Source organism: Scophthalmus maximus, chromosome 5, assembly GCF_022379125.1.
Source record: "Scophthalmus maximus strain ysfricsl-2021 chromosome 5, ASM2237912v1, whole genome shotgun sequence".
NCBI lineage: Eukaryota > Metazoa > Chordata > Actinopteri > Pleuronectiformes > Scophthalmidae > Scophthalmus > Scophthalmus maximus.
In genome coordinates, this window is record NC_061519.1 from 11,917,501 (window position 1) to 11,939,719 (window position 22,219).

General features: G+C 45.2%; 1 protein-coding gene across 1 annotated transcript in view; it reads right to left on the reverse strand.

Annotated features, from left to right (window-relative positions):
• The window catches only part of LOC118310447 (complement component C8 beta chain-like), a 52,542-nt gene extending 49,588 nt beyond the window's left edge, over positions 1-2,954 (reverse strand). The window contains exon 1 of the mRNA XM_035633378.2: positions 2,642-2,954. The gene's annotated coding sequence lies outside the window, so the exon portion shown is untranslated. The remainder of the gene's footprint in view (positions 1-2,641) is intronic.
• Positions 2,955-22,219: the final 19,265 nt, after the last annotated feature.

The window sequence follows — 22,219 nt, forward strand, 5'->3', positions numbered from 1 at the left end:
ACACACACACACACACACACACACACACACACACACACACACACACTTACACTTAGCGGCTGATTGACGTGTAGCTCTTGGCTTGAGCACGGCTTAATCCCGCTGCATTCACAGATGGACTCTGTTTCTCTCTTTTTGTCTGGTGTTACCAGCAGCGGCAGTGGTGTGTTATACATTTACACACACACACTGTACAGTCCCATGTACTTTTGTTTACTGGGGAGGGGTGGCTGCTGTGTGGGCTCTAATCCCCCCCTGTAACCCGCCCTGTTACCTTACACACACACACACACACACACACACACACACACACACACACACACACACACACACACACACACACACACACACACACACACACACACACACACACACACACACACAAACACAAACAAACACACACACACCCACACACAAATGCACGCAGGCATCCACTCTTTGGTCATTAAAAAACAAAGGAGGTCAGTGTCAGCGATGGAATCAGGCAGCTGGGTTCTGTGAGGCGAGACTTAATCCTCATTTTCGAGGCCCGCAGACAGAAAGAAAGTCTCACCGACGAAATGTTTCACGAGTTACACACTGACACGCCGCTCTCGTGCCACCTTGTCCGTCCATCCGTCCACCTACATGATAACAGGGACTGCTCGTTGTGACTCAGTCTCTCAGCACTGCGCCGTTTGCTGTGGTGTATTATTAGCATGACTCAAGAGGGGAAAGATTTGACTTCTTCTCCTCCCCTCCTCCCCTAATCGTATTCCACTTCTGCAAAGGCTTTGATTTCCATGTAGATGGAGCCGCGTTGATAACGAAAGGGGAACTGCCCCCGGAGAAATGAAGCAGAGCGATAAGATAGGGCGAACAGATCCCCATCCAGACAAAAAAAAAAAAAAAAGACAAAGAGGAGAGTCATCACCCCACATGGCGCCTAATCTCCATGCAATCCAGAGATTAGCGCAGTCAAAATTCACATTGCCGCAGCAGAGCAAATGATTAGTCATCTCCCAGAGGAGAGATGGTTAACTGGCGGCCCCTCGGAGTGAAACCTCGATCAATAACCAGTTCCTTGTGACTATGACAGAGTTGGCTTCAGGATCACAACACAACAGGAAATGGCAGAAAACATGCCTGTTACACGCACAACGCTGTGTGTCTGGTTCCAGCTTGTTAAACCACTGGTTCGGCCATCCAGCTGCTCTCGACACAAGACAAAAGTAACAGAACGAACGCGCGGAGCGGACTGTTTGTTCAGCCTGCCTCATGCTAATGGGCTGTTTAATCAAGTCAAATCGTATTGTCATAGCGGTGTGTGAGTGATTAGTGTTCAGAGAGGCATGGCAAGGCGAAGGCTGATATCGATAAGTATCATATGACCTTCGACCCCAACTGCTGAAAAGTTCCCGCCCTTCTATCAGTCTCCCCCCAGGCCGCTTCATTTCCTGAAGCATGGTTTATCATAATGTAGTCAAAAAGCAGGGGGTGCGGGGGCCAACCCCTGAGGGGACAAGGCCTCCTGTTAAATTGTTTTTTTATTGAACTACCCTCACAAGTAGATCATTCCCTCGGTTGTGCCAGGGTAACACTTCATACGTTCTTTTTGAGAATTCTCACAAAATTGGAAAGTTTGTTGTGTTACAGCTAAATGGTTCATAATCCTGAACCTGCATTAAAGTTGAGATTGAAGGTCTGTTCTTAACTTTAGAAACAAGAGAAACAGGAAGAAAAAAAAAAACTTGTTGGTAATGATTTTCTTTTAAAATAACACACAGTGACTGAATATCTTGTTAATGTATAAATACGGACAAGAACAGCTTTAAAACAAAGTCCATTCATTAGTTTTTCCGGAGCTTTCGGTCGCATCACACAACCTTCCTCACCAGACAGAGGTACCCAGTTGCCATGGACTTGTCGAAGGCTATAGAACACTTCATGAATGGATCTTGTTTTTTCTAACTTTAACAAAGCTGCACTTGTCCATAATTTTTATACAAACAATAATACATGTTTATACTGACAATAGATCAGATGACTATGTGTCATTTAAAATGGGTCACTTGTGATGACAAACCCACAGAAAATCTAAATGTCGAACATAATTTGCTAAATGAACATCATGCTGTATTGATGAAGACTTGAGAGGTACAGATTGAACCACAAACGCCTCAGGGAAACGTTTACTGACGTCATGAATCAAGTAGAGTAATCTTCTCATAGGCTTCTATGGAAACAAACTTCTTTTTACAACCAGTGGAGTCGCCATCTGCTGGTCATTCGAGAGAATGCAGGTTGTACCTTCTTTGATTACTGTAAACCACAAGAACAGGAAATAGAGGAGATGGAAAATGACTGCGCCAGTTTGTATATCGGGAGGGTAATTCAATGGATTTATATCCATCTGCTGAACTTTCTTGCTTGTTGTCTGTTGTCCTAACACCATGGGCCATTTACACCTGTTTTGGTACCTGCATTCATGACATACATGCATTGGTTCCAGTTCTATGGTTTCAGTTATTGCTTGTCCTGTGTCAATGGGCCATACACATTTTATAGATGTCGTGCAGTATGTTCGTACCTGTCGTACGCGACAGACAATGCGTCATGTTACAAAAGTCCTCATAACATTTGATCAGTTGAAGCAACTCACGGTTTGTTTGGACGGGAAGCTAACACTTGCGTCGTTCGTGGCCCTTTCAGGAGATTTGTAGTGCCCCTGGAACTTCAGTGTCTCTTCGGAGTCTTTGTACAACACGTCCACGATGATAAATCCAACATTGAATGACTCAAATGATCATTTTTATCCCGTTTTTCAAGACGTAAAAGATTACTGTTGTTGTTCGCGGACTTCTAGTTGTCCATGTTTGATCCACTTGACCAATCAGAGGCTTTGTTACAAACTTGTATCAACCAGACGCTGTGTTTTCGAATGGTCGAAAAAAACAAAGATTTTACACTGAAAACAGGACCTCTCACTCCTCCTGTTTACTCCTACTGACACTCCTCTGTGTTGCTGCAGACAGGAACTGCCTTGCAGAATGGCACAAGTGACTTTTTGTGTTGGAAAATCAAAGGACTTATTTGTAGAAAAATGTTCAAGAGGGGGAAATCTTTTTTTTGGTGTGTAATTATAATGAAGGTCTGTGAGATTCAATTTCCATTGTGTTTTTTCTTTTGTCTTTATTGTCATATAACTATTTATACATGCATGTGATATCACTGAAGCAAAGGACCTCTTTATTTTTGTGCTGTAGGAATTTATAAATCCCATGAACGCGCGCACATGCGCACGCGCACGCGCACGCGCACGCGCACGCTTCCACTGTATTGTGTATGATCTTCCCACCCACACACGACTGTGTGACAGTATGTGATTTATTATGTCAGAACAGAGAGTTGAAACAGGGTAATTGAGGGGTAAGTGAAGGAAACAAAGTTTGCAAGTGTCAGTGTAACTTTGTCTGCCGCCACAAGACTATGATGAATTTATTCACGGGTGGGTGACACTGCCAAGTCAAGGACAAACACCATATAATTACCCCATAAATTTAGGAAGTGATTAATTCCAAATTCCGGCTATTTAATTAAAATATGCAAATAGACAGCCACCGCTGGAACATGCAACACACTTAGCAGAGTAACAAAGTTTGACACTTCTGGATGTTAGCTCCCTAAAAAGAGGCATTGGGCCACACGCGCGCCCGCACACACACACACACACACACACACACACTGCAGACACACTACATCTGTCTCCATTGCACATTTGCGCCCTTGCGCATCACTGATTTACTGAGCACATTTGGGTCCAACAGTGGTGACTCAAGCAAGCTGACTCCTTCAAAGCAGAAGAAGAGTTGGAGAGCCATTACAGATATAATTGGATTTCATTTCAACCATGTGAGGGAAAAAAAGAAAAAAAGACTTGTCACCACCCCGGAGAAAATGGAGCCAGAAGACAGTCCCTGTATTTACTGCATGCACTGCATAGAGTGTGTGTGTGTGTGTGTGAATGTGTTTTTCAGTGTGTTGATGTGGGTGTGTGTTGCACATTTCAATGGACAAAATCCCAAGACACACAAACATACACACAAGTGTCAAATGAATCCAGAGAGAAGGAAAACGAGTTTCCCCGGTGCTCTTTTAAGCGATCCATTTGAGAAGGACTAACTGAAGACGGCTTCGGCTGTGCCTGTCCACTTTCAGACACATGCCGTCCACATTGTGTGTCTTGTCTGTATGTGCTTCAGCAAAAAATAAAGATGAAGATTTGTAAGCCCCATTTGTGCTTTAAGAGTCTATGCATTGCTGCTGTATTGATGCATTACTGGTGGAACAGGAAAAGTCCCCATTATTCCAATCTGGGAGAGTTCACACATTATTCTAAGACGGTTATTTTAAAGTAAAATTGTTGCTGGCCTTGAAGTCACATCCAGCACAGCTAAAATTGGCTACTTATGTTAGTCTACATATTTGTACCTGTCCATCAACACAGAAATGGATGTATGTACACGTATCCTGCATGCGATTATTTGTAATAAATAATTCATTTGTAATAATGTATTTGAAAATGTATCTATTTGTTTCAATCAACTCATTGGTGCAAAGGAAAAACATAACATTTTACAGTTCATTTTCCACACCTCACCACAGACTTGAAAATTTGACTATAAATATTGTTAAAAAGCTTAGTAAACAAATAGATTTTTGTCTTGTTCTTGGCTTTATGTACTAAAGAAATATAATTTCCCCAGAAAAAAAATGGCAAACAAGATGTCAACACTCAATCCAAGATAAGCGGTGAACCGAGATGGGTATATTTTGCAGCGTGGCACCCAGATGGAGCGCGTCTTCCAGGAGCTGCGTCAGAAAAGGGGAAATCTGCAAGAGGAGTCGAAGGCGAGGGTGCCGGGGGGAGCATTTGATTTTTTTCCATCAAGAGCATCGAAAATGCCTTCAGACCTCCCCTCCACAGGCCTGACAGGCACATCTACAGCCACACACCTCTGCATCATCACACTCCCGTGCACCTGCAGAGACAGATGGGTGCAGCTGCTGCACACCTCGCTGTGTCTAACTCGCATATATATATTTAACCATCCCCCCCCCCCCCCCCCCCCCCCCCCCCCTTTTACATGACACACGTTCACGCCAGATGCTAATGGAAGGCACACTGACACACAGGCAGGCTTTCCCCGCACAGTTCCACGTGGGCGGGTGATGCCCCCCGAGATATTCGACGTAGAGGTTCGGGGGGGGGGGGTTCAACTGGTGCTGGCCCAGATTGGAGGCTTTGATCGTCACACAGGAGCCACTTCACCTAGATGTTGGTGATGGGTTATTTAGAAGTTGGACAAACGCACTACGCCACAGAGGCTGCAGCTCTCCCCTCCCACCATCTCCTCATCTCCATCCTAAATGTGCCAACCTATTGTTTGGAGAGTTTTAATCTGGCAATATATGAATCCTGACAACACGCAGAAATGATAATAAGGCTTCTGATATTTTTCAGGCTCTGACCCAGTTTTGATACATCATGTACATACATGATGTATCAAAACACATCTGTTGTGATACATCATTACAGAGCGCAACTCCTCCAAATCCTGATGAAGAATGAATCTGCTGTATAAGTACGCCAGAAACTTTGCAAGTGACGTTTGATGATGGACAGGTGAACTTCATGGAAGCCGGCCAGCCAAGTGCGATGAATTCAACCTACTTGGAACGGAAACACAAGGATTGTGGGTTTATGAGGAATCAGCCAGATCGAGGGAGATGCTGCATGTGTTTGTGTGTATGTGTGCGCGAAGGAGGAGGAGAGAAACAGGATCTGAGGGAAGCAGTGAGTGACAGACGGAGAGACAAAAGTAGAAGACAATGAGAGGGAAAATGAGAAATAAGATACGGAAACGAGCCAGACGGAGGGGCTGAATACTCTGTGCTGTGGCGTTACGGGAGCTGTCGCCGGGACTCGTCCGATGAAGAACGACGAAGAAGCATAGTGGTGTGGGAGAATAACTCAAATGTAAGTCAGCAACAGTATAGCCTGTTATATGAATCACAGTCAGGGGCCTTCCTTAAGATCCCGACATCCTTGGGGAGGAGTGTCATAAAAAATAACGCAGTAAAAGAGAACGGTGTAGCAATGCAGCATGAAAAATGCCCTCCGTCTGCAGTGACTCAGCCAGTGAATCCAAGGTAAAGAGGAGCATGTTCACCCTCTCTCTTTCTCCTCTCATCTCTCTCTCTCTCTTTGTCTGTCTGTCTCTCCATCTCGCCCTCCACGCACGCTTCAGTTCATTTATTCCTCTCCACACACACGCACACACACACACACACATGAATACATATGTAGAAGAAAAAAGAAAAAAGAGGACAACAGAGAATAATGGGAGACTCTTGCTCCAGCACATCATCAGGGCTGGCTCACATCCATCAGGCCCTGTGCATACGATCGCCGTCATTATTCTCAAATAGTCATGTGAATTCATACGTGCTCGCTCAAACAATCGCCACTGTCTTTCCTTTTCTAAATCTAAACAGCAGATGTGGGCGTTTTCTTCTTCCCTCCCCTATGGCTGGGCTAATCTGTTAATTCTGCATTCACTGGCTGCAGCCACACAATAAGGACGGTGGGTTTCACCGTTGAACCCCCCCCCCCCGGCTGTGGGATCTACATGTTGAGACCGTCTATTGTTGCAGGGCTTTCTAATGTAAATAGACTGTGTAAACAACAATCGATACATGCCACTGTCCTAGATAGATACCACTGTGCACTGCAACAACCATTAGGCACAAAGACATATTTATGCATGACGGAGTTCACTCGCATTCACGCTCAGCAGTAGACCGTAGTGAGGCCGAGGACATCACATGCATAAACAAACATGAACTCTCACTTAAACACATAACAAGTGCCCAATGAGGAATACAGCCACCGTGTGTCATTGAGTCTTTCAAAGCTGGAACATACACACACACACACAAACACACACACACACCACTGGCAATATCTCCACAATGAAAGTCACTTGAGTCGATGTAGGGCTTTGGAAATAATGCTCGGCAAAGGTGAGTGACTGAATCAAGGTGTTTGTAAATCCTCACAAAAGGTGATGAGCAGTGAGTGGAATCCTGTCGCCGCTTCTTCCCCCCTGCCAACGCAAAGTTTGCACGCGTTTGTTCCCAGAGTCCACACAGCGCCTTTTGCTGGAGTTTGCCGATTTAGTTTTTCTGACGGAAACACTTTTCAGTTCGAGCACTGACTCCTCATTGCTGCACCGAGAACCCGTGCGGGAGAGTAGTAGATGTCTGTCAAAGTTTCTGAATCTTATCCTGTTAATGGCCACATTTGGGATATGATTTTAACACCAGACGCTAAGATCTGATGACTCATATTCCAGCAAATATGGTTCAGATATTGCCCAGACACCTTATCTTTTCAGGTGTGTTTTTGAGTTGAGTAACAAGTTGAGGAAGAACCAGCTTTGGTTTCTGGCTTTGTGGTATCTAGTTATGGACGACAGGGATGACAAGGGAGGAGTTTATTCACCACATTTGACTTACAATTTAATTTCAGCATGTATAGGCCATCGTTACGGTACAATTTACCATCATGTTTTGTGTTTTGTCGAGTGACTTTTACATAATGTGAGGACACACTGAAACGACTAAAGAACGATCAGAATCTTACAGAAGCTGGATCAGTGTTTTTTATCAGACGAGCCATTGGTGGAGGTAAAATATCATCAATCAATAACTACAGTTTAAAAAAACTCTGTCACAAGTAAAAGTCCTGCACTGAAACTTTTACTAGTAGCTACATTAAAGCACTGACGTATTATCGACATTTACCTAAAATATCAAAAGGAAATCACGGGAAGAATCCTCACATGGGATTTTTGTTATTGATGCACCAATTTATAGTTTCGCTAATCACTCATTTTGTATTTAAAATCCTAGCCTGCAAAGTACCAAGTAACCAAAACTGTCGGATAATCAAATTAAAAAGCAATGGTTTTCTCAGTGGAGTATATATAGGAAATTGAAAAACTCAAGGAAAGAACATTAGCTCAATAGCTTATGGTAGTAAAGTACTTTTAGTAAATGTACTTAGTTACTTTCCACCACTGAAGGTACCTCACACGAACATCAAATCCTAGACACGTGCATTTCCAGGTTTCTGATTTGATATATATCTGTACAACACACACGGAAACAGAAAAGCACAAAAGCCTGTTTCACAGCTGGGGCACTGGAGTTCATCTAAACGTACCTACACACCGCTTCATTATTATTAATTATTAATTAATTATTAATATTAATTATTAATTTTTCCAGATTGAGAATCAAAGAGTTTTGCTAATGTCGGCCACTGTCTACGTGAGTGTTCAGACACGTCCCACTAAGCGTCCCTTTGGTGAGATGCAGGTCACCAGACGTTCAGACTTATCATTAAGGAACCAGTCTCAATTGATGAATTCATAACGGCTAATGAAATCTGTCGACGCAGACCATGTGAAGTGGTCGAACGGCAATGAAAAGCAAATAAGTGGACCATGGGTTGAGACTCAACCAGTACAGATCAGAAGTCCTATAAGTTCTATGAACCAGCTCCTCAGCTAAAAGGTCAACGGATCCAGCTCCATTTCAACTGGACAAACGCCACCTGTTAATGAAGACCATGTCACAGGGTTGAAAGTCTCGAAAATAGTAGTAAGCACACCTTAAGTTGTGATTGTTTCATCAAATAAAGGAAACTTTTGTTAAAAAAAAGTTTTTTTCTCTGTTTTGTTATAAGCTTAGTTACATTTAACAGTTATTTGTATTTCAATGATTATATTTCTCGAAGCAGGTCTGACCAGGCAGTAATTCAGCCAATGCAAATAGTCTCTCTCTCTCAAAAATAAAACTAACATTTCCCCTTACACTGACACGTAGACTCCCTCCCTGACACAAAAAACAAACCCACAGTCGTGCACGTCTCAAACGCACACAGTCAAGTCTCAGAGAGCGGGAGAGAGAGCATGAGATCCTCGGCTGTGGCCTCACTCATCCGTGGCCTGCTCCGCTGCAGATGTGCTCCCTACCTCGTTGACCTCAGCCAATGGGAGCCGCCCGCGCGCAGCTGTGCAGCCCGACACGCGCCTCTGCCTCACCAGACTGCGGCGCTGGCACGAGGAACCCAACTGGCACCGAGTCGACGCGCGCTCACGTGGCCGGACACATGTACGTACACGTACAGTACACGCTGGCGCGCACACACACTGACACAAACACGCCGCCGTGTCTGGAGAGCGCCCTGACATGTACAGGATCCACCTCCGCCTCGTCTGGGAGCATCCCTCTGCACCGCGTGCTGGCACGCACCGCATAACACACAGTCACCTTGTTCAAGGCCACAAATAAATAGGTAATTTATTGACAGGGGCGGGTTTTCCCTGACTGCATTCAATTACACATCGCGCGGGGGCTTGTACAAAATTTATATCTATTCCTATAATGCTCAGAGCCGCTCAGCATCCTGCAGAGCGGCAACCGCTACCGCCACCCCATTTACAGTAACCATAGCAACTACTTTGAGCTATGGGCTCCGAGGGGAGGGAGGTCAAGGGTTGAGCTCTGTTCAGCGGAGAAATCAAATATGCTCTTTGCCCAGACAGAAGCTCTGAAGATTGATGTCCAGCAGGAGAGGGGAAACTGTGGAGCGAAGCCGCTCCGGAGGGTTCAGGCCGCTCTGACCTGGGCTAAAATCTGCTGCCCATGCCCACTGTGGCCTTAGCTCCTATCTGCCTGATCCACAGAGTCTCCCATCTGCTGAATCAGGACCCTTTTTTTCATCTGCCTGCGAAAGCCCCCCGAAACATCAGAAGGATCTGAAATGTTGGATTTATTCCGGGGCGCTCTCAGTCAACCAGCTCGCAGTCTGGTGATTTGTCTCTCTTTGCCTTTTACTCGTCGACATCTGACGCGAGCCTACAGGTGGTCGCTTACTTTTTTCTGTAGCCATGGCAACTGCCCACGGAAATCCAAGAGTGTTTGGTGGAGAAGAAAAAAAGAAAAGGCCCTTCACTTACCTTTAGAGGGGCAACTCCTTGGTTGAGTGTGGGCAGCTTTTCCTTTGCTTAGTGTTTTTTTATTTGGCTCTCATGGACCTCTTACTTGTTAAAAGGAAGTAGAGCAAAATTGACACTGTACCTGAGCCCCCCCCCCCCCCCCCCCCCTCCCGTCCCCCCCGTCCCCAAGTCAGCCCAGGGGGGCAACATTCATTCCCCTCAAGGGCAGTCCACAGATGGGCCGAGCCGAGAGAGGGCGAGTTGTGGAGGCGGAGGGAACTGGGCACCGTCCTGGCACGGAGGAGCCGAGCCATCTGCCTGTCAGGACTGCTCCGTCTCAGACCTCTGCTCCGGCTCCACGGTGTTCCCACCACAGATGGACAGCCTTCAGAAAGGTGTTAGTCATGCCCGGGCCCGATCGCAGTGGCACCACGAAGGGCCGCACAGTCTGGCCGTCATTAAAAAAGATAAAAAGGCCTGGGGGGGGGGGGGCGACGGGGAGAGAGAGGAGGATGGAGGAGGAATGTGGGAGCAAAATCTGATGTGTGTTTGAACAGGTTGAAAGGGGTTGAGACTCAAGAGCGGGGATGTGTCAGAAGCTGATATTTGCACACGACATTAAGTAAACGCCGTGCGGAAAGCAGATATTAAACGTTGCAGCCCACGACCCCTCATTCCACAAGCAGCACACCCACAGAGCAGCACCACCTCTCGCTGTTCTCCTTTCGTGTCCTTTTCTTGCTCTTACACCTCGGCCTTCCCGTGTCGTTTTCCTTCACACCCCTCTCTCTCTCTCTCTCTCTCTCTCGTATTCCCATGTAAGCCCTCACAAACGTATTGTTTGAACACACAAATACACTTTCATCTTCGGCTGTCCTTGTGGACCTCTATCCGCATACCGCTGTTTATCCTACCTTTCCTCCATCACATCATTTCTCCCCCCCCCTCTCACCCCCCCTCTCCACCCTCCTCCTGTCAGTGGTAGCCCCATCACTAATCCGTCGGGATGCAGTGCAGCAGCTCTGGCGGGGGTTCGCTGGAAGTGGATTTGTAAGAGAAACACCAGTAAGCCTCTCTCTCCCTGTCTTAATGGCAGATTAGAGCCTTGCTCCGGCATTAAGTCGACAAACACACAGAGCCGTGATGGAGCCTCGCAGGCAGGTATACAGGAGTGAGGTGGAGCAGCTCGGGGGGGGGGGGGGGGGGGGGGGGGGGGGGGACCCGACATCCGTCAGAGAAGTCGGAGCGACGAGCAGAGGGTAAAAACCACGGGGGAGGGAGGGGGAGGATGATCATTATAAACTAAACATAAGCTGCTTAATGTACCACCTGCTAATTCAATTTTTCACAGGACAAAAAACAGGTATGGCGAAAAGGACACACGACCCCCGGCCACATGTTTACCTTCTCGCGGTGATGTCGGGACGCTCAGAGAGGTTGACCTTTTTTTGAGACATTGGGTTTGATGTCGGCTGACGTGAGCGGGTGTATTTTTGGCCCCTGCACAACAAATATGCACCATGTTTACAGATCAAAATGGAGCACACTATTTAACTTTGTGATGCAGTTGGTGTCACAACAGTTTTGTCAGATATATGATATTATAACAATATTAATATATGGGCCACAGAGACACAAGAATATGTGAATCAAAGCAAACTAAATGAAAACATTCACAGTGAAAAACAAAAGTCATTTTAAGAGTTCTCAGGGTATCAAAAGAGTTCATGGGAACACGTGGGAATTCTATCTATATATCTAATAAACCAAAATTAAATCAAATCCATTCATACTTAGTTCAAAATTATTTCTCGGTCTCATTTACTTTAATTTACTACCTAGTTTCCATTGACATGTACCTCATCGTCTGTTAATTATTTGTCTCCTGGTTTGCACAGATGGTGAGATTCATTGTCCTCACTTTCATAGACTTCTTTTTCTGCCACGTCTTCAAATGAAATATTGTCGCCCTCGACCGAGGCCATCATCCAAAAATGACATAAAATTCCAACAAGTTCTCACTTATTCGCAGGTAGTCCCCTTTCTCAATTTCCGCACCGGCACAGAATATGATATGTGAGCAGCCTCATTTCTTCACAGGAAGATTCAAAGATCAGACCACACAGTTTCAAGTGATGTTGTGGGTCGGACACAATATTCAGTTTGATCCCGTGGCAGACATGTATATTTTGGTGGTGATGTGTGAGAGATGGGATATGCGAGTGTGGAGAAACTGCTCCTGCTGTTTCGCTCCAGTTGGGAGAAGATGAACGTGGTAGACGTGTCTCTAGGTTTCAGTTCGTACTGTGTAAGACACATGGGATGTGCTCACTTTTATGAAGGATTGAAGTAGTAACACTGACTCCTGCATGCCAGATGTATAAATGATGGACACCCCAAATAGCACGCATGTATAATTGACCACAAATTAACTGGAATGATGTACAGTGAGAAGGTGCACACCTCATCCATACTTCATACCCAAGCACGGTTAACTGGAAATTGTGTAGAGATGTCAAAAGATTGATGCGAAATTTCAGCTGAGACGTGTGATCTTGTAGTAACCGGGTGTTTCCCAAAAGCTGCATTTTAACTTTTAAATTTATTCAAGTGATGTATTTGATCAAATTGTATCTTTAATTACATCACAGCCACCATATCCCTGTGTTATCGTGTGTGGGGGTCTGTGAAGATCTTCTGAGTGCTGTGAATTAATCATTGATCATCGTCTTGGTGTTAGATAATGAGGACTGAGTACTCACCAGAGGTGCATGTGATGAATTAGTGGTATGGGGGCTTAAAAATAGCAGCAGCCGCGTGAAACGGTCATGGCGTAAAGGCGGCGGCCAGCTGCACCGGTGCTGCTGGACAACCTCGCCGAAGTGACGCCGTCGGTGCCACTGCACTTCTTCGCTCTTTTCACTGACAGTGTAATGAGAGCTGGAGCAGACACACGCACACACATTGATATGCAAACTAAGGATGTGCAGGGAGTTCGGCAATGACTCAAGTTTTAACGGCAAATCTACTTTTTTGGGGGGGTCTGGCCCCCGGAGTGCACACATCTCTGCAGAAGTCTGCCGCCACGGCGAAGCCAGGGGGTTCACACACCTCTGAACCCCGGGTGATTCTGAATAAAGACACATCAGCCACCCGAGAACACAGATCATGCAAATTAGACAACTTCAGAGTCGCTCTTCTTTTCCAAAGAGGCCACTTCCAGCTCCTGTGCCGAGATAACACATCCTGCCATTCAAATGACAGTCTGCAAACAAGTTAAAGGTTTGGTTAAATGAACTGAACCACTTGATTTGGATCTGCAGTGTCGCCAGTAATCCCTCACAGTAAAACCACGTGTGCACATAACTACGGCAAGTGCAGTAGGTCAATGTTAAATCTCTACAGTGCACCGGATTTGTCCAACAAAGTATTTTTATGTCCTCATGTGCCTGTTAGGAATGACTGAGGTTATCATGGCCAAAAAGAACTGAAGACATGACTCTCGCAGATGAAACCAGACACAACAACGTGTGAACTGAAAAAAATGAACTTTCAAAAACCCAATGATGATTTAAAGACCGCTCCCCTTTTTTATTTACTTTTATTTTTGTTCATCAAGACAGCAGGATGAGCGTTTGACTCGACCGCGTCTCAATCAACTGCACCGCTGACGTGTGAAGTAGCGTGAACATGAAGGTAAAGACGTGTGTTGTTGTTGTTGTTGTTGTACTGTATGTGTGTGTGTGTGTGTGTGTGTCTGTGTTTCTCCCACCGGTCGTGTTTGTGCGTCTCCACCGGTGACCGACTCCTATTCCACATGAGTAACCGTGTGTTTTGACGTGCGGGTCCCTCCTGTCTGACCCGCGTGCATCCGCACAGACGACGGGAGGATCTGCACATGTGAAGACACATACTGTACTGACACACACACACACACACACACACACACACACACACACACACACATGCAGACACAATGCAGACCTTTTCATGGTATGCGGGCAGCCTATTAGCGGGACAAAAGCACATGTTTTTTTCCTTTTCATTTGAAAGAGATCAGTGGATTCATACAAAGGCAACCCAATTTAGACATCTCTAACAAAGCTCGGCCTTTTCCCCTCCCTCTCCCCTCTGCCTCGCTGTCTCCGTGGCGCACACAATCACACGTTTGCATGCTCTTTGAGGAAGTGGCGGTTCTCATCCGAGAGCCCAAGCTGTGAGGGGACGGGGATTGTGCAAGCTCGCGACTGGAGGGACAGAATTAGTGGGACTCTGAGAAAGAGAGAGAGAGCGAGCGAGAGGTGTATATGGGCGGGAATGGTCCCTGAAGAAGTCTGGCCGCTTTTAAAATGCTTTAATCTCGCTCCGCAGCCGCTCACCCAAGAGTTAACCATGTTACTTTACTAAGGGCCTGCTCTCCGCTGCTCTGCTCTCAGTTCTGTCAACACGTTTTTTTGTTTTTTTTTAGGAACTCAAATTAGCAATTCAAATGGAGGCTATTTGGATATGCTCGCCCAGCTCCCTCCCCTCGGCTTTCCAGGCAGTTTGACAATATTTTTGTTAAGCCCCATTTCCCCCTAATGCAACTGTAGCAACGGGGGAGAGAGAGGGTTGATGGGAAGATAGAGGGGAGGGCAGAGGGTGGGGGGGGGGAGAGGGGGGGGGGGGGGCATATGCAGCGAGTGTCGGTGTGGGTGTGGAAGGTCAAATAGGAGACAGGCCCTCGCCATTTGGCATGTTCTCTTCTCTATGAGCTAATATGAGGGATAATGACAGTTATTATTAGACTAATATGGTTCTGTTTATGGATACAATGTTCAAAATCGTTGAGGGATTATAAAACAGTGCCACCCTGCCACTGTACTAGACATCCTCTGGCTTCCCTAAACGACAAGATGTCAAACAGTTTTTTAAGTTATTATTCCAAAATACTTATTTTAAAAACCAGAAGTAACCATATTTGGAGGAGAGGGCGATGGGTGTGACTGAGAGCGCGTCTTCTGCACTTTAGTCACGTGTGAAAAACCTTTGTCCAACACTGTTTTAATTTGTCTTTTTTTAAATGCACCTAAAAAGTTGAATGGAATCGAACCTGTTCTCCAATAAGAGAGTGTTTTAGACTGCTTTTGTTCAGGCCTGGGCATGTTGGAAACAACCACACCACACGATTTGTTGTTCAACCACGCGTGATGGTGAAAAAAAATATATATTTATAGAAGTTGCCATCACAGGCCTGCCATCATGGAGACAGGTGAACGAATATCACGGAAATGTGCGTAATGGCCCACCCTTCTGGAAAGTCTTCCCTTGAAGGCATTCGCAGTGTTGCGCTCATTTGCAGAGCACAGACAAAGAGTGACAGAAAATTATCCTGTACGAGTGGTAGGTGTAAAAAAAAAAATGAAACCAAATGTAAATACATTACAAATTTTTAAGTGATCTCACCCTTCAGCTCGGGTATTATTCTGTTTTTAAGATGTCAATGTGTGTCATGTATTTAAAGCTACAGTGTGTAATTTTACAATAACTCATACACAGAAATTAAATATATATTGTGCATAATTGTGTGTTCATTTGCATATATGTATAATCACCTGCAACAAAGAACCGCTGTTTTTTCGTCAACTCTGAATGAGTTGGAGGTTATGTTTTCAGCCTTGTTTGTTTGTGTCTTAATTTTTTAAGCAGGATTTTGCAAAAACTACTGAACCGATTTTCCACCAAACTTGGCTGGAGGGATGGATGGGACCTGGGCCCTGGGGGGAAAAAAACGTATACATTTTGGTGTGGATGCAGATCAAGGGGAAGATCAGGTTATGTTTTTTTCCCCACTTTCTTTAACTATATGTTAAATGACAAATAAATCCTTAAGGTTATTGGACCACTTTCCCTTTTTATGTTTCTACTATAACAACTATAGACGGTCATGGGTAGGATTGGCGGAGGTAAGAGCTCTATCGAGTGCCATTCTGGTTTCAGGCCGGTCTAAAGAAGGTGATGGAGGCTGCAGGAAGATCCCATAAAGAGAGAAGAGTTGCACCAAATGGACTTTTAAAATATATGATTAAAGGTAATTTAAGCATGGAGCCAAACACACAGTTACATGGACTCTCTCAAATATATAGCAGACATGAGGAGGAAATTAAATATTGTATTTCATAAACTCTGTATTAGAAGGGAAATATAGCAACAACAGCTAATGAGTCAAACAACCCCCCCCCCCCCCCCCGTGGGTTTCTGTTCCCAGCCCAGCGACAGATGCCAAGAGAATGTGGCTCAGCCCGTCCAGCAGTTTTTAATCCATCAGACTGTGTGATTGTGCAACATCATCCAAAACAAATGGAGGTGGGTGGAGGAGAGTGACAGTTAAAATCTAATTCAATATGTCTCTGTCCTGTCAATCAGGTCCGATTGATTAGCGGCGCTTGTTCATTTAAATGTATTGTATCACCTCCTTGCCAAAATATAATGTGATCCTTTCATGCGTAGTGGGCCCGGGCGGCGGCGCAGTGCTAAGTCAGCGCTCTACTTAATAAGTCCTTTTCATTAAACAAGCGTTCATTAAACATTCATTCATTCACTCATCCTCATTTACATTTTCTCATCATAAAAGCATTCATGAAACATTCATTTGTTCACTTGTTCTCATTTGCATGGCTTCAAATGCATTCTCCAAGTAATGAATAAGGCCGAAACAGACAGAGGGGAGCGAGGAGAAGGAGGGCGAGGATGAGAAAAGAGACGCGGGGAGGCAAAGCACGGGGGAAAGGAGATGCTTATTACTCCATTTGAACAATCTCTCCTTGCAAATGAAAGCAGAAATTAGATTATGCTTCCAATCGTGATCGCGCGGAGGCACTCGCCTGTTGCACAATGCGAGGCCATGATACGGAAAACAAATCATTTGCGATATCAAAGCACTCCCAGATGGAAAAATTGCATACCTGCGAACAAACACAATGTCCCATTTTGAAGATGAAATGGCTAGAAAACCCCTCTCTGTGTATAACCGCTCTGTATACACTCTCGCCAAATCCCAAGTTATAAATATTGCAACCACATAGAATGAGGTCACACCCATGACATTACTTTGCATTGTTTCCATTTCTCATTCGATCCACACTGCATGACCGTGCTCTTCCCTACATGCATTGTTTTTCTTCTCTTCCTGTGTGCAGGCTATACATCAAAGACCGTTTCAGCAAATCCTCTGTGAGATCCAGTAGCTTCGTTGCGCACAACAGCGCTCTGGGTGCAACTCCCAATACGTATACTGCAATGTATTGTGTGTGTATGCGAATATCTGTGCGACGAACGGAATACCAATGAGACGGCGGCAAGAGATCCTCTTCATGAGTCTCCAACCCTGGGAGCCTTATCCATCCTCCTATCCCCTCTTCATTACCTTCTCCTCCTTTTCCTTTTAACTTGTGCCATCAGGGGAGACATCAATCTGAGTGACAGGCTGTGTGATCCTCCTCCCGGGCTCGGTGGGAGAAGGAGCGCTGTCAACATAAATATCCTTCCCGGACTCAGCGGACATGGAGCAGCCATGGCCGCCATGAATCTCCATCCGTGACCACTGGCAGACCAACACGAGTCACCCGCAAACGCCATCCTCACACACTAACCCCCCCCCGGCAAAAAAACACGATCAATACTTTCAGCTAAATACTTCTTCTTGATGTTTATACAAAGTATTGAAGAGGGTTATTGTAGTCTTAAGTTTGATGCATAGGGTTAGGGTTAGGGGTTTACATTAGAGTCAAACAAACTCAGACTCTTACGTTATCTGCACACATTTTGATGGGTCGTATAGAGCCAGAACCGCCACGCACATACTCGTCATGCAACATGGCAGGGGCGTTTGATTTGGGACACTCGCCGTGGTCACCGGACAGTGCAACGCATCAACTTCGTCTCTGCAGCAGCTGCTGATGTTGCACTGCAGCTGTCAAATTCACTTCACATTTTTGCATTGCTCTTCGACGACGATCTAAATCTAAAGTAGCAGGGGGCCAAGATAACACAACTCTTTACCCTCGGTGGGAAACAACCTTGTTGTCCTGCAAAAGCAGAAGTTTACTTCTGGATACCAGGGCCCTACTCTGCCCCATACAGAACTCCAGATACACAAAGAACACAAGCAAGTGTGTGAACAGCGACGCACGGGTAAGTAGGCTATATCAGTGACCTTCATTGATAGCAGCTACTTTCAGATGGTCACAATCAACTTTAAATTTTAAACATACTATAAATTACTGTAGGTTTGATGTTTTATTGCTTTTCTTTCTGTTTTCTGGAAGGGGAAATAGATTTTGTTGCACAGTTCGTCCGTAAAATGAACGGCACCATGTACAAAACATATTGTTTTGACCCTAATCTCTCTATCTCTCACCTTGCTCAGCCAGGGCCAGGAACAGCAGACGCAGCTTATTGCACTCTGTCTTCCTTCTCTGGGATGTTATTAAAGATTAAAGGAGATAATCGCGGCGGTATCATGCCGATTGCCGGGATCAGGCCGCGCAATATCATCACACGCAGTTCACCTGAGGAGCACTGGACTGCCGCGACCTGTGGAATCTGTCCATAAGTCCGAACACATGTTAAAAGATTACACCGCTGCTGCTTGCGAAAGGAATGCCAGGGGTTAAAGGCACAGTCCGTGATCCAAGGGGTCAATCAACACCCGCCAAAATTCAAAACACGGGACTTGAACCTCCTGCTATGTCTTACAAATTAAACAAAAGGCCCTTGAATGCAGTTGCATACATGAAGTGGAAATAGAAAACAGCGAGCCGGTCTGGGTTTATTTAATTCTTCTTTATTAATTTTTTGAAAGCCATCTCTGCATAGGCATTTTTCCGGAGTTTGTGTCTGAAAACCGCTTCAGAGGGAAAACAAACTCTTCGTCCAACTCTTGGTAATTGGGCAAAATGAGCATATTCGACAAAAGTTCAAACTGTTCCTTTAGAGCGGGGCATTGAAAGGATGCATTAGGGACATGTTATTAATGGGCAGCTAAATTACACATTTCTTCATTATACCGTGTGAATTTAGCACAGAACTGTGGCGAAAAGGAAGAAGTTCTGCGTGCCGCTGCTACAGTCTTGTGTGTATACGTAAAGAAGCCTGCACATCCCCGGGGATTTGCATGTATATTTTCCCTGCATTTAAATGACCTTCCGAAAACTGCGAGAAAAAGGCCCCCGCTGAAAACATGTCACTCACGTCAGCCGAAAAAAACACGAGGTCTCCCGTCTATCTATCGGTCCGGGCAAGGCATCTTATCAGTGGGCTATCATTGTCTGAGGCTCGGCCATGGACACCTGCTCTGCAGAGTCACACACAGGGAAGCAGGGGAAGCATCCTGAATACAAATCAGACCGGGCCGCCGTGGCGCGAAGGGGGGCCAGGAATGATGGAGGAAGAGGGAGAGAGAGAGATAGAGACTGCAGGCTTTGGTGAGGGAAATGGAAACAGTTAATTAGCCAGGATGTTCAAATTGCTTATCCCCTCCTCCCCTGCAAACACCTTCCTTTGTGGCTGCAGGTGCTTGAAGGGAATAGTGGATGACGGAGTCAGGCAGCGGGCACGCCATCAAAGAGCAGCACTGAAGAGACGGTTTCTCTTTTTACTCTATTGATTTTTCCAACACACAGCCCCTTACACGGTTGACGAACATGTGCCGAGAGAACATTGTACGGCCTGATAGTGATCTGGTCTCTGTAACGGCAGCGTCGCTCTGCGCAGACACGCACACACACGCACAGAGAGAAAAAAACAAAAAAACAACTCACACATTTGTGTTTTTGGTGAATTCGGATCCAAAAACAGTTGGCTGCGTTCGCCCGCCTTAGTTGCGTAACGACCACAGCTGACTCATAAACATGGCAACCTCTAATTAATATTTTGTCGAGTACCCGAAGCAAGGTCATTATCGCAACACTTCAGTTATAATCACAGCTGCTCAGCACTGATGCAGCGCAGGCAGAGGGTGAGATATAAATATTCCGTTCTTCTCGGTGGAGGCTTTGATTTGAAACCACGGCCTCTGGGAGAATATTAACAGTCTGTAGCAAATGGAGGGACCAGTTTATGACCTCTGATGTCTTTTTCACTGTCGGAGGAAGGAGCAGGCTCGGTGTAAAATCTATTTCTGCCAAAGTCTGAAAATTAAGTTTTCGGTTCGGCTGTCAGGTCAGGCAGGTCAGTGTAAACTATGGAAAGTTACTTTTTGAAATACATTAGCATATATTATTTCATAAATCAAAAGAGTTCTGAGGTGACTTTCTTTAACATGGTGAGTATGCCCTGCTTGTGCGAGAGTTTCAGCTGTGGATGTAAATGTTTTCCACTGTGTGTGTGCGTGTATGTGTGTGTGAGATTTTCAGTATGGAACGTGAAGGAGTTGGTTTCATATTTGTATGTGCTTGGTATTTCTGAATAATGTCCCTGAGCTCTCTCTCTCTCTCTCTCTGCGACATCCTGTGCAACAGTTACAAAATATGGTGCAAGCTATAGCGACGATTTTCACAAATGTGCTGTCACATCTGAATGAAGCCAGATGGAACATTAATGTTACAGTCACCTTAGTCTGAATGACAAAAAGAGCCATCGCTTCCATAAATGTATGAAGCCGACAATGTCACGTATCCCGTGTCTGACACGGGCTGTAGTGAGAATACAGGCCAGCTACCGTGGAACAGCCCCGCAAACATTAGCTGCTAAAGGAAGTTTTCTGGTTAGAGTTCAGATCCTTTGGTTTTGTGTGAGAGCACATGAGGTGGTCATATATCTTTCATATAAGTGGTTGATATTGCAGATGTGAATAATGACAGAATAGGGAGAGAGGCCTTACCAGCTCGAAAACTGTTTCATGTTTGATATGTATCTTATATTTATGTCCTTTCAACCCGCTTGCACGGCTGTGCACACCGGCATTGACGTGCAAGCGGGGTGTTGTTTTCACCCCTGTCTCTGTACGTGTGTGTGTATGTGTGTGTGGACAAGATAACTCAACAACACAATAACTGGTTTAACCAAACCGGATGGGATTATAACTTGGGAGGGCCTATATGCAGATGATTAACTCTCGGTCGATCGCTCAGAGGTCAACGTCAGGCCCCACAAAAATGTGGTCAGAACAAAACAATTTTCCAAGATATCTCCACAAATGAGTCAGAGTCAATCTGAAGTTTTGTAGCAGAGGACACACTGAAAATACTGAGTGAGTCTGTAATGACACAACATGTGACAGGGACTGCATCCAACAACATTAGAGACACAATCTACAGTTTATTTAGATTGACCAATCATTTTTTTCGCCATATGGTATCAATGATGTCATGATGTAAAGGCATCATTACAATATAAAAAAATTGCCTTATTGGGGTAAATACAGTAAATATATGCCGCGGCCCTCTGATGCTTTTCATTATGATGATGGTTCACAGAACGTACGGAAGATTACAAGAGGAGCATCACATTTTGTGTTAAAAAACCCTTTTTGCTTTGGGAGCCCAATTTACCTGCGTAATGGGTGTTAATTTCCTACTGTATGTTCAAAGATGAGAGGCAGTGCTGTGGGACACACCTTGTCATATTTGTATTAAATCTGTACACTTACATTTACATTTACATTTTTTTCCATTGGTATGGAAATGAACAAGGTCAGGATTACTTTGGAGATAAAAATTAATTCAACTACATACAAGGATCACAAGACACAAGAGAACAACCCGATGTTTCCCCCGTCCCGTATAACAGTATTAGCCGGGTGCAGGCGCACCATGACCGTGAACCTTAATCTCAACCAATTTTCCAGAACAAACACAACGTCACCTCCCACGAATGCAAATCCCCCCTATCAACATCATCTGAAAAATTCATTAAAAACCCCCATGGCTGCATCCCTACCTGTCTTCACTAATGGCATGTCACATGTATAATGTATGAGAGTAATATAAAATTATAGATTTTGTAATGCAGATCCACCTGCGTGACAAAACAGAGGGGGGGGAACTGTAAATACTCTCCGGCATGCATTTCAATTTCAAAGTGGGCACACACTTGCATGGAGTCACCTGATCAAACATGTCAAATTGAACCACGCATCAGCGACGGCGGAGCCGCGGTGGTGCCATGGGGCAAGCCAGGCCTTCCCTCCC